General features: G+C 44.1%; 1 long non-coding RNA gene across 2 annotated transcripts in view; it reads left to right on the top strand.

The window, feature by feature from the left end:
* The window catches only part of LOC128695893 (uncharacterized), a 55,218-nt gene that overhangs the window by 28,544 nt on the left and 9,558 nt on the right, over positions 1 to 17,116 (top strand). For both annotated transcript variants that reach the window (XR_011393032.1, XR_011393033.1), the window contains exon 2: positions 12,971 to 13,086. This is a non-coding gene — a long non-coding RNA (uncharacterized lncRNA). The remainder of the gene's footprint in view (positions 1 to 12,970; positions 13,087 to 17,116) is intronic.

Below are 17,116 nucleotides of genomic sequence, written 5' to 3' on the forward strand. Positions count from 1 at the left end.
AGACATTGTAGACAGATATATGCGCGCGCGCGCGCGCGCACACACACACACACACACACACACACACACACACACACACACACACACACACACACACACACACACACACACACACACACACACACACACACAAGAAACTAGAGAAAGTACAAAGGTTTGCGACAAGGTTAGTTCCAGAGCTAAGGGGAATGTCCTATGAAGAAAGATTAAGGGAAATCGGCCTGACCACACTGGAGGACAGGAGGGTCAGGGGAGACATGATAACGACATATAAAATACTGCGTGGAATAGACAAGGTGGACAAAGACAGGATGTTCCAGGGAGGGGACACAGAAACAAGAGGCCACAATTGGAAGTTGAAGACACAAATGAGTCAGAGAGATAGTAGGAAGTATTTCTTCAGTCATAGAGTTGTAAGGCAGTGGAATAGCCTAGAAAATGACGTAGTGGAGGCAGGAACCATACACAGTTTTAAGACGAGGTTTGATAAAGCTCATGGAGCGGGGAGAGAGAGGGCCTAGTAGCAACCGGTGAAGAGGCGGGGCCAGGAGCTAGGACTCGACCCCTGCAACCACAAATAGGTGAGTACACACACACACACACACACACACATGCAGCGTCTCCTACTTTGTATGTATCTTCAACTACACATGAGGGAACGGGTGGGATTTGAACTCATGGCAAGCGAGTCTTAAAACTCTCAGACCAGTGCGTTAACCACCGGACCGGATGGTTCTAATAAGATTCATCTAGCTAAGTACAGATATTTCTATACACCAGGCCCTGTGGCATGGTGGCCACTGGGTTCGATTCCCAACAAAGGTAGAAGCATTGGGTGTGTTTCTTTACACCAGTTGTGTATGTTCCCCATCAGTAAAAGGGGTACCTGGGTGTTTAGTCGACTGGTGTGGGTCGCATCCTGGAACGAAACTGACCTAATTTGCAGGAAATGCTCTGCATAACAAATGGCTTTCTATATAGTAGTATGTCATTGGTATCAGCTAGACCTGTATACCTTGTACATGTACTTGTAGAAATAGATACATTATTATATTATGATAATCCTGACAACCAGGGAGTCGCATTTCAATATGTTCGTCCTCCTAAAGTACCCTCAGTGCGCCACCCACAAAATGCTTGGAGTCCATTCATCACAGAGATTTTATGGCGCTCCTTTGCACATGGCTAATAGTGTCGTCACGCTATTTCAGTGTCGTAGATTGAAAAAAAAGGGGTGAAAGGACATCATTCCATTTCCTCCATGCGACACACTTCCCCATGTTTAAAATGCGTTTTGACAGCTGCAGTCAGCGTCGCCCAGCGCCTCAGACTCTATAATTACAGACTGAATTGTGTTTGCTGGGGGTCGAAACTCTGCTCCCGTGACTTGCCTGTTGGATAATTATTTATTCGTCTTTATTAGTATATGAATAATTGTCTAATCTTGCCTCGCTATCGGGGTTATAAATTAATGAGTTAAATAACACGACGATAATGTTACAGGTGGTGGATGAGGCGGGAAAACCAAGAGCATGTAGAAGCTGTATTTAAGACATGTTTTATAATATTTCGCTCATGGGAAACCTGTGGGCGAAACGTGTGAGCTATTGAATTTCTTATCCTACGACTTGATGAACAGACAAGTCTTGGGCGAAACGTTGTATTAAAAGGGGGTTCTATCTTACCAGTGTCTTCCATAATGCGTTTGTTTTCTATGCATTTGTATTACTAAATAAAAAGTCACAATACCGTGACTGGAACAATATACAAATAACCCGCAGATGTTACCCGAGAGATAACTTTAAACCGAAAGAACTGAGAGAAAACGTCCTTTGCAATGGGGTGGTTGACCAGTGGAATGTATTAAAGGAGGAATTGGTCAGTGCTGCGTTTATTGTAAATTTAAAAATATAAATTGTATGATAAAGGTATTGAAGGGTTGGATAAGGTTTGTCAGGAAACAGGATAAGTGTTTCCTGACGCGGGTCTTAGTCAGATGACCTGCAGTTGGAGCTTTTGGTCATCTGACCGAGGCCTTCCACTGGCTTACCGGTCCACCCCTTTAAAACTTATGGTCATAGTTCTAACCATTTTATTATGATCAGGGTACTGAAGATGGGACACGACGAACATAACTCTGCTGGTGTAGCTACAAATACGTAATTACATGGACGGTTGTGGTGGTGAAGATGGTGGTGATGGGGATGGTAGTGGTGGTGACAGTGGTAGCGTAGGCAGTAGCACTCTCCAGGCATTAAGGCTCGAGGAAAACTTCAGGAGGAGCCATCCACACCTCAGTAACTTGATCCAGCACGAGACGAGGTGCAGTGCCTGGCTGTCAGCGAGTTTTCATTGTGTAGTGTTTTGCGGAGTCGGTCACACACACACACGCACGCACGCACAGAGGCTTTGCAAGTGATAAGTAGGTAAGTGAGAGGGAGAGGACATGAAAACAGTGTCATGTCGCAGCCGCTCCACGAGTGTGTGAAATATGTCTAAGGTGATGACTCCAGACTGGTAAGTAGGAAACATGGCTTCTTGACCACCAAGACCTCCTCCTTCTCCAAAAGTAGCCCAAGATCCCTGTCATCCTCGGGGGGAAGGGGAAGGAATAAAAAAGTGAGAGCAGTCTCGCTTTCCGACTGTCACACTAGCCCCACACCTTCCCCCTACACACACGAGTGGTAAATACAATTTTCAAAATATTTTTTATGGTGATCCACCGATGAGTGAAAGCGCTTTTGAAAATTTGAGTGGATGTAGAAAGGCTTTCATTATCTTGAAGGAATATTTTGGTAGAAACTTCAATTCACACTAATGAAAAAGAAGATAATTTTCTTTGGCACAATAGCAGAGAGAGAGAGAGAGAGAGAGTGAACAATTTTTATTATTATTATTAATACACTGGCCGATTCATACCAAGGCAGGGTGGCCCGAAAAAGAAAAACTTTCACCATCATTCACTCCATCACTGTCTTGCCAGAAGGCTGCTTTACACTACAGTTTTTAAACTGCAACATTAACACCCCTCCTTCAGAGTGCAGGCACTGTACTTCCCATCTCCAGGACTTAAGTCCGGCCTGCCGGTTTCCCTGAACCCCTTCATAAATGTTACTTTGCTCACACTCCAACAGCACGTCAAGTGTTAAAAACCATTTGTCTCCATTCACTCCTATCAAACACGCTCACGCATGCCCACTGGAAGTCCAAGCCCCTCGCACACAAGACCTCCTTTACCCCCTCCCTCCAACCTTTCCTAGGCCGACCCCTACCCCGCCTTCCTTCCACTACAGACTGATACACTCTTGAAGTCATTCTGTTTCTCTCCATTCTCTCTACATGTCCGAATCACCTCAACAACCCTTCCTCAGCCCTCTGGACAACAGTTTTGGCAATCCCGCACCTCCTCCTAACTTCCAAACTACGAATTCTCTGCATTATATTCACACCACACATTGCCCTCAAACATGACATCTCCACTGCCTCCAGCCTTCTCCTCGCTGCAACATTCATCACCCATGCTTCACACCCATATAAGAGCATTGGTAAAACTATACTCTCATACATTCCCCTCTTTGCCTCCAAGGACAAAGTTCTTTGTCTCCACAGACTCCTAAGTGCACCGCTCACCCTTTTCCCCTCATCAATTCTATGATTCACCTCATCTTTCATAGACCCATCCGCTGACACGTCCACTCCCAAATATCTGAATACATTCACCTCCTCCATACTCTCTCCCTCCAATCTGTTATCCAATCTTTCATCACCTAATCTTTTTGTTATTCTCATAACCTTACTCTTTCCTGTATTCACTTTTAATTTTCTTCTTTTACATACCCTACCAAATTCATCCACCAACCTCTGTAACTTCTCTTCAGAATCTCCCAAGAGCACAGTGTCATCAGCAAAGAGCAACTGTGACAACTCCCACTTTGTGTGATTCTTTATCTTTTAACTCCACGCCTCTTGCCAAGAGCCTCGCATTTACTTCTCTTACAACCCCATCTATAAATATATTAAACAACCTCGGTGACATCACACATCCTTGTCTAAGGCCTACTTTTACTGGGAAATAATCTCCCTCTTTCCTACATACTCTAACTTGAGCCTCACTATCCTCGTAAAAACTCTTCACTGCTTTCAGTAACCTACCTCCTATATCATACACCTGTAACATCTGCCACATTGCCCTCCTATCCACCCTGTCATACGCCTTTTCCAAATCCATAAATGCCACAAAAACCTCTTTAGCCTTATCTAAATACTGTTCACTTGTATGTTTCACTGTAAACACCTGGTCCACACCCCTTCCCTACCTTTCCTAAAGCCTCCTTGTTCATCTGTTATCCTATTCTCCGTCTTACTCTTAATTCTTTCAATGATAAATCTACCATACACTTTACCAGATATACTCAACAGACTTATCCCCCTATAATTTTTGCACTCTCTTTTGTCCCCTTTGCCTTTATAAAAAGGAACTATGCATGCTCTCTGCCAATCCCTAGGTACCTTACCCTCTTCCATACATTTATTAAATAATAGCACCAACCACTCCAAAACTATATCCCCACCTGCTTTTAACATTTCTATCTTTATCCCATCAATCCCGGCTGCCTTACCCCCTTTCATTTTACCTACTGCCTCACGAACTTCCCCCACACTCACAACTGGCTCTTCCTCACTCCTACAAGATGTTATTCCTCCTTGCCCTATACACAAAATCACAGCTTCCCCATCTTCATCAACATTTAACAATTCCTCAAAATATTCCCTCCATCTTCCCAATACTTCTAAGTTTCCATTTAATAACTCTCCTCTCCTATTTTTAACTGACAAATCCATTTGTTCTCTAGGCTTCCTTAACTTGTTAATCTCACTCCAAAACTTTTTCTTATTTTCAACAAAATTTGTTGATAACATCTCACCCACTCTCTCATTTGCTCTCTTTTTACATTGCTTCACCACTCTCTTTACCTATCTCTTTTTCTCCATATACTCTTCCCTCCTTGCATCACTTCTACTTTGTAAAAACTTTTCATATGCTAACTTTTTCTCCCTTACTACTCTCTTTACATCATCATTCCACCAATCGCTCCTCTTCCCTCCTGCATCCACCTTCCTGTAACCACAAACTTCTGCTGAACACTCTAACACTACATTTTTAAACCTACCTCATACCTCTTCGACCCCATTGCCTATGCTCTCATTAGCCCATCTATCCTCCAATAGCTGCTTATATCTTACCCTAACTGCCTCCTCTTTTAGTTTATAAACCTTCACCTCTCTCTTCCCTGATGCTTCTATTCTCCTTGTATCCCATCTACCTTTCACTCTCAGTGTAGCTACAACTAAAAAGTGATGATATATCTGTGGCCCCTCTATAAACATGTACATCCTGAAGTCTACTTAACAGTCTTTTATCTACCAATACTACTGTCATTTCGCCCTACATCATATCTTGTTTACTTATTTATCCTTTTTTTCTTAAAATATATATTACCTATATAATATCACGACTAAATGAATTAAAACATAAATATATATAAATATCCCAGTGGCTAACACTCTTAGCCACTGGACCATGAAGGTTACAATGAGATTACCCCAACTAGTTAAATTTTTACATCACTGTAACCTCAGATGCAGGTTTGTATGGGAGCATCTTTCTCTAGCATGGCCAGCAACGAGAGAAAGTAACTTCTGCCAGCATGTTTGAACGCATCCCTCCCACTACAGGATAAAAACTCTGCCGTGAAAGCTTCCCTTCCACCCGATTCCCAAGGTTGAAGTAAACGCAGTGATCCAGCCGAGTCATCTCTCTAATGGACGCTTTGTGGTAATCGTATGAAGGCGGCCGTGGTTCCATTGAGAACAGCAGCCTTTGTCCACACCAGCCCAGGAAGTGAGGCCACCAGGAGCCAGGTTCTGGGGGTGTCCAGCGTGGAGGGCACGCCAGTGGAGGTGTTGGGTATGGAGGGCACACCAGTGGAGGTGTTGGGTATGGAGGGCACACCAGTGGAGGTGTTGGGTATGGAGGGCACACCAGTGGAGGTGTTGGGTATGGAGGGCACACCAGTGGAGGTGTTGGGTATGGAGGGCACACCAGTGGAGGTGTTGGGTATGGAGGGCACACCAGTGGAGGTGTTGGGTATGGAGGGCACACCAGTGGAGGTGTTGGGTATGGAGGGCACACCAGTGGAGGTGTTGGGTATGGAGGGCACACCAGTGGAGGTGTTGGGTATGGAGGGCACACCAGTGGAGGTGTTGGGTATGGAGGGCACACCAGTGGAGGTGTTGGGTATGGAGGGCACACCAGTGGAGGTGTTGGGTATGGAGGGCACACCAGTGGAGGTGTTGGGTATGGAGGGCACACCAGTGGAGGTGTTGGGTATGGAGGGCACACCAGTGGAGGTGTTGGGTATGGAGGGCACACCAGTGGAGGTGTTGGGTATGGAGGGCACACCAGTGGAGGTGTTGGGTATGGAGGGCACACCAGTGGAGGTGTTGGGTATGGAGGGCACACCAGTGGAGGTGTTGGGTATGGAGGGCACACCAGTGGAGGTGTTGGGTATGGAGGGCACACCAGTGGAGGTGTTGGGTATGGAGGGCACACCAGTGGAGGTGTTGGGTATGGAGGGCACACCAGTGGAGGTGTTGGGTATGGAGGGCACACCAGTGGAGGTGTTGGGTATGGAGGGCACACCAGTGGAGGTGTTGGATAGGAAGGCACACAAGTGGAGGTGTTGGGTATGGAGGGCACACCAGTGGAGGTGTTGGGTATGGAGGGCACACCAGTGGAGGTGTTGGGTATGGAGGGCACACCAGTGGAGGTGTTGGGTAGGAGGGCACACCAGTGTTTGGGTATGGAGGGCACACCAGTGGAGGTGTTGGGTATGGAGGGCACACCAGTGGAGGTGTTGGGTATGGAGGGCACACCAGTGGAGGTGTTGGGTATGGAGGGCACACCAGTGGAATGGAGGGCAAAGTAATGCTGAAGCTAAATGGAGATGGAGGGCACACCAGTGGAGGTGTTGGGTATGGAGTAACAAATAAGCTGAAGCTAAATGGAGATTTTGATTATGAAGAACTTTCTAGTGAAAGAATAAAGCTGAACTGAGTACTAATTCCAGTGGGTTAACCCAAGAATTCCAGGCAGTGTGGCTTATTTCCAGTAGAGTCCACAGGTCTTTACCTCAGACACGATCCACAACAGACAGTTCTAACTCCTCAGTGTTTATTGCTCGTTACAAGAACAGAAAAAAGGGTGTTAGATTTGCCTAAGAGTCTCCCAGAAGACTGTGAGAGAGAAGCTTGAGACGATGTTTCAGTCCGACTTGGACCATTAACCAGTCACACAAGTCCTGTGTGAGACTTGACTCACCTGCGATTCATCCCGGGTTGTTTCCGATGTGAGCCGGGTTATTTACCACTAAGTTTCTTGGTAACACAGGCGTTGAGGTGTCAATGGTGACTGACAAAAAAATGTCAGTCATGGAGGGTGCAAGAGGGAGGTGTCAGTCATGGAGGATGCAAGTGGGAGGTGTCAGTCATGGAGGATGTAAGAGGGAGGTGTCAGTCATGGAGGGTGTAAGTGGGAGGTGTCAGACATGGAGGGTGTAAGTGGGAGGTGTCAGACATGGAGGGTGTAAGTGGGAGGTGTCAGACATGAAGGGTGTAAGAGGGAGGTGTCAGTCATGGAGGACGTGAGATGGAAGACTCTTCATCTTCCTCCTCTTCCCTTTATTCTACTTCCTCCTTCCCTTTTAACCCTCTCGCTTTCCTTCTTTCTTCCGAACCCTTTTCTCATCAACAGGATTCCTCCACCCCATCCTTATTTATTTATTTATTCATTTATTTATTTAGTAATTTTAGCATACATACAGAGGTACAAAAAAATACAGGTAAGAGCAGCATGCCAAAGCCACTTATATGCATAGCATTATGGGCTGGCTTAAAATTAACTTAAGATTAACTAAGCAATGATGAAATCAGTGATAAAACATTATTGTAAACAGATAACTATAAAGCACAAATGAGTATTACAAAGACAGGTCATATGGTTGCATGCATTGCTGTACGTTCAGTAGAATGGAGTATTCTGTTAGGTAGTGTATTTAAAAAATAACAGTTAGATTGGGTCTTAGGTTTAACATTTGTGTGATATAATTGTGAGTAACATATAGGATATACAATTTATAAGGTTCAGTTATTCAGTATTTATTTGGTTTTGAGTGAGTAAGTGATCTTTGAGAAGAGACTTGAATTTATAAACAGGTAGTGTTTCTTTTATATTTACAGGTAATGAATTCCAGATTTTAGGGCCTTTTATGTGCATTGAGTTTTTGCATAGCGTGAGATGGACACGAGGAACATCAAAGAGTGATCTGTGCCTTGTATTATGGTCATGTGTTCTGTTGAGGTTGGCAAGGAGATGTTTGAGGGGAGGGTTAATATCAGAGTTAAGTGTTCTATGTATGTAATAGGTGCAGTAATAAGTATGGATGTTTTGTATGGTGAGTAGGTTTAGTGTATTGAATATTGGTGGAGTGTGCTGCCTGTAGTGAGAATTTGTTATCATTCTAACTGCAGCCTTTTGTTGGGTAATTAGTGGTTTGAGATGGTTAATTGTTGTTGAGCCCCAAGCACAAATTCCATAGGTGAGATAGGTATCCCTAATCCCTCTCCTCTTCCACTCCTACTCTCTAATCCCTGTCCTCTTCCACTCCTACTCTCTAATCCCTGTCCTCTTCCACTCCTACTCTCTAATCCCTGTCCTCTTCCACTCCTACTCTCTAATCTCTGTCCTCTTCCACTCCTACTCTCTAATCCCTGTCCTCTTCCACTCCTACTCTCTAATCCCTGTCCTCTTCCACTCCTACTCTCTAATCCCTGTCCTCTTCCACTCCTACTCTCTAATCCCTGTCCTCTTCCACTCCTACTCTCTAATCCCTGTCCTCTTCCACTCCTACTCTCTAATCCCTCTTCCCCTTCCATTCCTACCCCTAATTCCTCTCCCCCTCTCATTTCTACTCCTAATCCTCCTTCCTCTCCCATTCCTACCCTATAATTCCTCGCATTCCTTCCCCTTCCATTCCTACCCATAATTCCTCTCCCCTCCCAGGTTCTTAAGCCTTCGAGGTTCTCCCATCCCTCCAGGTTTTTCCCACCTCCTAGCCTCGCCTCACCTCCAAGCCTCGCCTCACGGCCTTGTCTCACAGCCTCGCCTCACAGCCCCACCTCACAGCCTCACCTCACAGCCTCACCTCACAGCTTCACCTCACAGCCTCGCCTCACAGCCTCACCTCACAGCCTCACCTCCCAGCCTCGCCTCACAGCCTCACCACACAGCTTCGCCTCACAGCCTCGCCTCACAGCCTCATCTCCCAGCCTCACCTCATAGCCTCGTCTCACAGCCTCACCTCCCAGCCACGCCTCACAGCCTCGCCTCACATCCTCACCTCACAGCCTCACTTCCCAGCCTCACCTCCCAGCCTCACCTCACAGCCTCACCTCATAGCCTTGCCTCACAGCCTCACCTCCCAGCCTCGCCTCACAGCCTCGCCTCACAGCCTCACCTCCCAGCCTCGCCTCAGCCTCACCTCCCAGCCTCACCTCACAGCCTCACCTCATAGCCTCGCCTCACAGCCTCACCTCATAGCCTCGCCTCACAGCCTCACCTCATAGCCTCGCCTCACAGCCTCACCTCCCAGCCTCACCTCCCAGCCTCGCCTCACAGCCTCACCTCACAGCCTCACCTCACAGCCTCGCCTCACAGCCTCACCTCCCAGCCTCGCCTCAGCCTCACCTCCCAGCCTCACCTCACAGCCTCACCTCCCAGCCTCACCTCACAGCCTCGCCTCACCGCCTCACAGCCTCACCCTCACCTCAGCCTCACCTCCCCGCCTCACCTCCCAGCCTCACCTCACAGCCTCACCTCCCAGCCTCACCTCACAGCCTCACCTCACAGCCTCACCTCACAGCCTCACCTCACAGCCTCACCTCACAGCCTCACCTCACAGCCTCACCTCACAGCCTCACCTCACAGCCTCGCCTCACAGCCTCGCCTCACAGCCTCACCTCACAGCCTCACCTCACAGCCTCACCTCACAGCCTCGCCTCACAGCCTCACCTCACAGCCTCGCCTCACAGCCTCACCTCACAGCCTCGCCTCACAGCCTCGCCTCACAGCCTCGCCTCACAGCCTCACCTCCCAGCCTCACCTCCCAGCCTCACCTCACAGCCTCGCCTCCCAGCCTCACCTCCACTCAAGTTTGTTTGGCTAACTAATAAAGCTCTTGTTTTATTCCGCCATTTGCATATTATTAAAATTTTATCACAACTTCGGAGGACAAGACAACTCTTTTGTTGTCCTGAAAGATTCTCTTTTTTTTTTCCTGCTTTTGTTTTTCTTTTGCCTCTCATGTCAGCGCTGCGTCACCCCCTCGGGTTTAGAGCTTAGTTCTACTAAGTCATTATTTCTCTCTTATGGTGCTCTGAACACCTGGGGTAATATTCTCCATCTGGGGTAATATTCCCCTTCGCAGGGGGTAATGTTTCCCTCCGCCGGGGGTAATATTTCTCTCTGCTGAGGGTAATATTTCCTTCCGCCGGGGGTAATATTTCCTTCCGCCGGGGGTAATATTTCCTTCCGCCGGGGGTAATATTTCCTTCCGCCGGGGGTAATATTTCCTTCCAAGGGTAACATTCTCCTCCACTTGGGGTAATATTTCCCTCCGGTGGGGGTAATACTTCTCTGCTGGGGTAATATTTCCCTGGCAAGGGGTAATATTTTCCTCCGCCAAGGGTAATATTTCTCTCCGCCGGGGGTAATATTTCTTTCTGCCAGGGGTGATATTTATCTCCGCCAGGGGTAATACTTCTCTCCTCCGGGGGTAATATTTTCCTGGCCAGGGGTAATATTTCCTTCCAGAAGTGATACAAGAATATAACCATGCTAGTAGAGCGCTTTTGATCCAAGGAATCAGATCAAATCTGATCACCTCACCTCTCTCAGGCACTGTATGGCCCTTACTGGTTTAGCACTTCCCCACAAATACAAGTTCAGTCTCTGGTATTTCCTTTTGCACTCTCATTCCCCCTCTTCCATTCATTGTCATGGTGAGAAACACTTCAAGAAGGTTGACCTCATGCTCTTCAACCAGGGAACTGAAGCTGCTCTTCCCTTCTTCCGAACTCAATTGGTTCACCTTCCTCAAGCACTTTTAATGAATGACCCTCTGTGAAAATTAAAGTATGGTGGGGGTAATAGGTGCCTGGGCTGCATTATACTTTGAGGGAAGCACTAAACCCACAAGGATCACAGTGCCTAAGGAAATGAGGCGACAGTTATGTTCAATCGAAGAATTAGAGGACCTGTCGTTCCTTGGGGATCCAAGAGCATTATTATTATTATGTTTACAAGAGAGGGGTGTGGCATGTATGGAATGTTACATTTATTCAGTGTTTATCTGACAACCATTTCTTGCACTTCTGCTATAATTAGCCAAGACAGTGTTGTGTGGCTTGGCTGGCAACGCACTCACCTCATACAGTGTGTCCATGGTTCAATCTGCGACACAGGTAGAAATGATGGGTGTGTTTCCTTACACCTGCTATCCCTGTTCACCTAGCAGTAAATAGGTACCTGGGTGTTAGTTGCATGGTGTGGGTCACATCCTGGGGGACAAGATTGAAGGACCCCAATGGAAATAAGACGGACAATCGTTGATGATGCACTGCCTTTCTTGAGTTATCCTGGGTGGCTAACCCTCTGGTTAAAAATCCGAACAAATCTAATCAAGCTGGCAGTTATGGCCCTGCAGTTGTCAGAGCCCCAACTGTACAGTGAATGGATGCCAGTTTAAACAAGAGTTTGGGGTTGACCTCAAAATGACTTAGACATACCCTCTTGCCTGGAAGACAGTCTCTTATTAGCTCCAATTACACATACCGGTCTTTCTTGTACAAGTCTAAAGAACCAACTGCAGTGAGCATACTCAGCTCTTTGAACTCTATCTCTCATTATATTTATTACAAGTAATATATCTGCCTACATTGCTGCCCTGTTATGCACACTAAATATTTAAAGTATTGGTGGTGGGAATACATGGGTACACTACTTACTAAAAAAAAAAAAAAAAAAAAAAAAAAAAAAAAAATGCTGTTTATATTTGTCTTTGCCTTTATTATTCTATGATTGTTCCATCAATGGAACTCTATCTCATGTCTAGGTATCACAGGCCTTCTATTTGTATCCGTGTTTATAATAAAGGGTAAACCTGCAGGGATCACAGAGCACCTGGATGAAAGGAAATCTGGTTCAGTCCAAGGATGGAAGGAAATTAGGTTCAATCCCATGGTGGTAATATCAGGTCATTCCTTGAATGAAGAGCCCCTCATCAGCATCAAGAAACCTGTCATGAAGAGGATCCGAGAGCAGCATTTTCATGTTCGTCTTCTATGCCGTAATGCTGTTCGAGTCTAGATACGAGACACACTGTATGAATCTCACCATAGTACATAATGGAATGACCTCTATAGTAGTATGTTACACCAATTTGCCATTTGTTATTATTTTTTCGTACTACTTTTATTATAGTATTCATTAGGAAATGCTAAGCCCCTAAGGGTTATATAAAGCCTGGGCAATAAGAAGCAATTAGGCTTGATCCAAGGAAAAGGTTACCTTTAATTCCTTGGATTATGAGCCCAGCAGCACGAGACTTTCCTTGAAGGGTTAAGGGGTTTGTAATTTAGAGATCTGATAATAGGATGGCTCATGCTGATGTAGCAGTACATTATCTAGCCAGGCTAACTTAGAAAATGTCATATCCTGGGGGGCAAAGGAAATGTGTGTGCCAACGGAGGGTCAGGAAAGACTGATCTTGTTGAACTGAGACAGATAAGTAACTATTCTCTTGGTGATGAGTTAGTGACTGGGCATATGAAATACCTTTACCCTCTTTTGCAGGTAGTGTTTGAAGGACACCGGCAGAAATACAAATGCACAATTGAGAGTGAGGTGGGGAGCACTAGCAGGAGTTATGTATATCTGCAGACCTGAAAATAAACACATACAAACTAAAGGTAACTATACACTACATTTTGCTCACCCGAGATTTATGTATGCCAAGTTTTATCTTTTCTTTTCAAGAATTTATAAATGTAAGCAGTTAACAATAAGGATATTGAGAATTTTTTTTTTTTTTTTTTTTCCAACAAGTCGGCCGTCTCCCACCGAGGCAGGGTGACCCAAAAAAGAAAGAAAATCCCCAAAAAGAAAATACTTTCATCATCATTCAACACTTTCACCACACTCGCACATTATCACTGTTTTTGCAGAGGTGCTCAGAATACAACAGTCTAGAAGCATACATATATAAAGATACACAACATATCCCTCCAAACTGCCAATATCCCAAACCCCTTGAGAAATATATATATAATATATATAATATATATATATATATATATATATATATATATATATATATATATATATATATATATATATATATATATATATATATATATATATATATAAGAAAACAACATATATTCCTGAATAACAATAAATTTTAACAAAATATGGAACATATTAGTAACTAAAAATTTACAGTGATAGACTACTCCAAATATAACCACATGTAAGTAATAATCCATTTCATTTAATACTGCAGCAAGTTGTCAACAAAGATTTTTTAAAAAATGTAGTTTTGAAATTTGCTGGCATAAATATGAAGAATGCAACTTCAAATAAAAAAAAAAATAATTTTGACCTAATAAAACCAAATCTTTAGTTGCCTTTTGACTGTGCAAAAGCAGAGCTAAAACTTTGTATAAATAATGTTGCCTAAAGAAAATGGAAGACATACCTAATGCATATGCCTTTATTATTAATTATACCAAAAATAAACAACTTGTGATAATATTGTTTAAATTAATATTTTTTCAAAGTATTTACAGAGGCATTAAGTACGTACTTAATTAGAAAATAAAATACATTCATATACACTATCAGTAAGCATTATTTATGTAGGTACAGTATTGCAATTTTTTTTTTTTTTTTCAACAAGTCGGCCGTCTCCCACCGAGGCAGGGTGACCCAAAAAAGAAAGAAAATCCCCAAAAAGAAAATACTTTCATCATCATTCAACACTTTCACCACACTCACACATTATCACTGTTTTTGCAGAGGTGCTCAGAATACAACAGTTTAGAAGCATATACATATGTATGTATAAAGATACACAACATATCCCTCCAAACTGCCAAATTTGCAAAATTTATTTTGTATAAATGAAACGCTAAAACTACCTGACCGTAACCCTTCCAGGAAGTCACATTGATGCTGGTAAAGGTATTAAGAACACTTCCCTTGACTAAAACCTGATTACTTACCACTTCCTAGGGTCTGTATGTCCCCCTATAGGTTTAACACTTTCTCAACTTAAAATCTGATATAGGTACATTGCTTACCATTTTTTCATCAAGACTTCAATTTTGCTTTTCTAAAAGACTACTCTTTCCATTAAGATAACATCTAAAGAGAAAAAAAAACATGATTTAGTATGGGCTTCAAATGCTTACCAAGACAGTATTCTAGAGCCTAGGTCAGGGAATGGGTAAATGACCCCAAATGGGGAAAAATGAAAATCTTATGAAAATGAAGGCTCAATAAACATAAATAAAACTGCACAATTTTTTTTTATTTAATAAGCTTTATCATGTATAATACATACTTTTCAGCTTTTATGACTGTATTCTCCATAAAAATGGATTCAATAAGCTATTTTGAATTTGAATGCTCTTTGTGTTTTCTGTATTCTGTGGACTTTCAAGTCAAGTCAGTAATTTAAGTGTACACAAACTTGTTTTGGGGTAATCCCCCAAAAAGTTTTGCCAACCTCTGTTCTAGAGGGACACACAGACATGGAGTAATACAGCACGATCATGTTACACCTACTTAAGTTTCAATTACACCTACCATCCGACTTACGACCTGCTCGACTTACGAACGTGTTTTTTATGCCAAATTTCTGGGAAATAAATAACTACAGTGGACCCCCGCATACCGTTGGCCTTACATAATGTTAAATCCACATACCGATACATTTTATCGCTAAGATTTTGCCTCGCATACCACTAAAAAACCCGCTCAACGCTGTTCGTCCGAGACGCGTCTAATGTGCGGCCTGAGCCAGCCTCACATGTTCCGCTGGTGGCATTGTTTACCAGCCAGCCTCTGCGGTAACATCCAAGCATACAATCAGAACATTTCGTATTATTACATGTACAGTGTTTTTGGTGATTTTATCTACAAAATAAGTGACCATGGGCCCCAAGAAAGCTTCTAGTGCCAACCCTACAGCAATAAGGGTGAGAATTACTATAGAGATGAAGAAAGAGATCATTGATAAGTATGAAAGTGGAGTGCGTGTCTCTGAGCTGGCCAGGTTGTACAATAAACCCCAATCAACCATCGCTACTATTGTGGGCAACAAAACGGCAATCAAGGAAGCTGTTCTTGCCAAAGGTTCAACTGTGTTTTCGAAACAGAGATCGCAAGTGATGGAAGATGTTGAGAGACTCTTATTGGTATGGATAAATGAAAAACAGATAGCAGGAGATAGCATCTCTCAAGTGATCATAAGTGAAAAGGCTAGGAAGTTGCATGAGGATTTAATTAAAAAAATGCCTGCAACTAGTGATGTGAGTGAATTTAAGGCCAGCAAAGGTTGGTTTGAGAGATTTAAGAAGCGTAGTGGCATACATAGTGTGATAAGGCATGGTGAGGCTGCCAGTTCGGACCACAAAGCAGCTGAAAAATATGTGCAGGAATTCAAGGAGTACATAGACAGTGAAGGACTGAAACCTGAACAAGTGTTTAATTGTGATGAAACAGGCCTGTTTTGGAAGAAAATGCCAAGCAGGACCTACATTACTCAGGAGGAAAAGGCACTCCCAGGACATAGCCTATGAAAGACAGGCTTCCTCTGTTGATGTGTTCCAATGCTAGTGGTGATTGCAAAGTGAAGCCTTTATTAGTGTATCACTCAGAAACTCCCAGAGCGTTCAGGCAAAAGAATATCCTCAAGGCTAATTTGTGTGTGCTGTGGAGGGCAAACAGTAAGGCATGGGTCACTAGGGACTTTTTCTATGACTGGTTACACCATGCATTTGCCCCCAATGTGAAAGATTACCTAACTGAAAAGAAATTAGACCTGAAGTGCCTCCTGGTGTTAGACAATGCCCCTGGTCATCCTACAGACGTGGCAGAGCGACTTTATGGGGACATGAGCTTCATTAAGGTGAAGTTTTTGCCTCCTAATACCACTCCTCTCCTGCAGCCCATGGACCAGCAGGTTATTGCAAACTTCAAAAAACTGTACACAAAAGCTCTGTTTGAAAGGTGCTTTGTAGTGACCTCAGAAACTCAATTGACTCTAAGAGAGTTTTGGAGAGAGCACTTTAATATCCTCAATTGTGTAAACCTTATAGGTAAGGCTTGGGAGGGAGTGACTAAGAGGACCTTGAACTCTGCTTGGAAGAAACTGTGGCCAGAATGTGTAGACCAAAGGGATTTTGAAGGGTTTCAGGCTAACCCTGAGAGGAGTATGCCAGTTGAGGAATCCATTGTGGCATTGGGAAAGTCCTTGGGGTTGGAGGTTAGTGGGGATGATGTGGAAGAGTTGGTGGAGGAGGACAATGAAGAACTAACCACTGATGAGCTGCTAGATCAACTTCAACAGCAAGAGGCCAGACCTGAGGAAACTGGTTCGGAGGAGGGGAGAGAGAAATTGAAGAAGTTGCCTACTACAAAGATTAAGGAAATCTGTGCAATGTGGCTGAAAGTGCAAACCTTTATGGATGAAAATCACCCTCACATAGCTATTGCAAGCCGTGCTGGTAACTATTACACTGACAATGTTGTGAAACACTTTAGGGAAGTCATAAAGGAACGAGAGGTACAGGCCACTATGGACGATATGTTGTGCGACAGAAGTCCATTGACTCTGAAGCTGGTCCTAGTGGCATTAAAAGAAGAAGGGAAGTAACCCCAGAAAAGGACTTGACACCTCAAGTCTTAATGGAAGGGGATTCCCCTTCTAAACAC

This window comes from Cherax quadricarinatus, chromosome 41 (genome assembly GCF_038502225.1).
Source record: "Cherax quadricarinatus isolate ZL_2023a chromosome 41, ASM3850222v1, whole genome shotgun sequence".
In the NCBI taxonomy this organism is placed as follows: Eukaryota; Metazoa; Arthropoda; class Malacostraca; order Decapoda; family Parastacidae; genus Cherax; species Cherax quadricarinatus.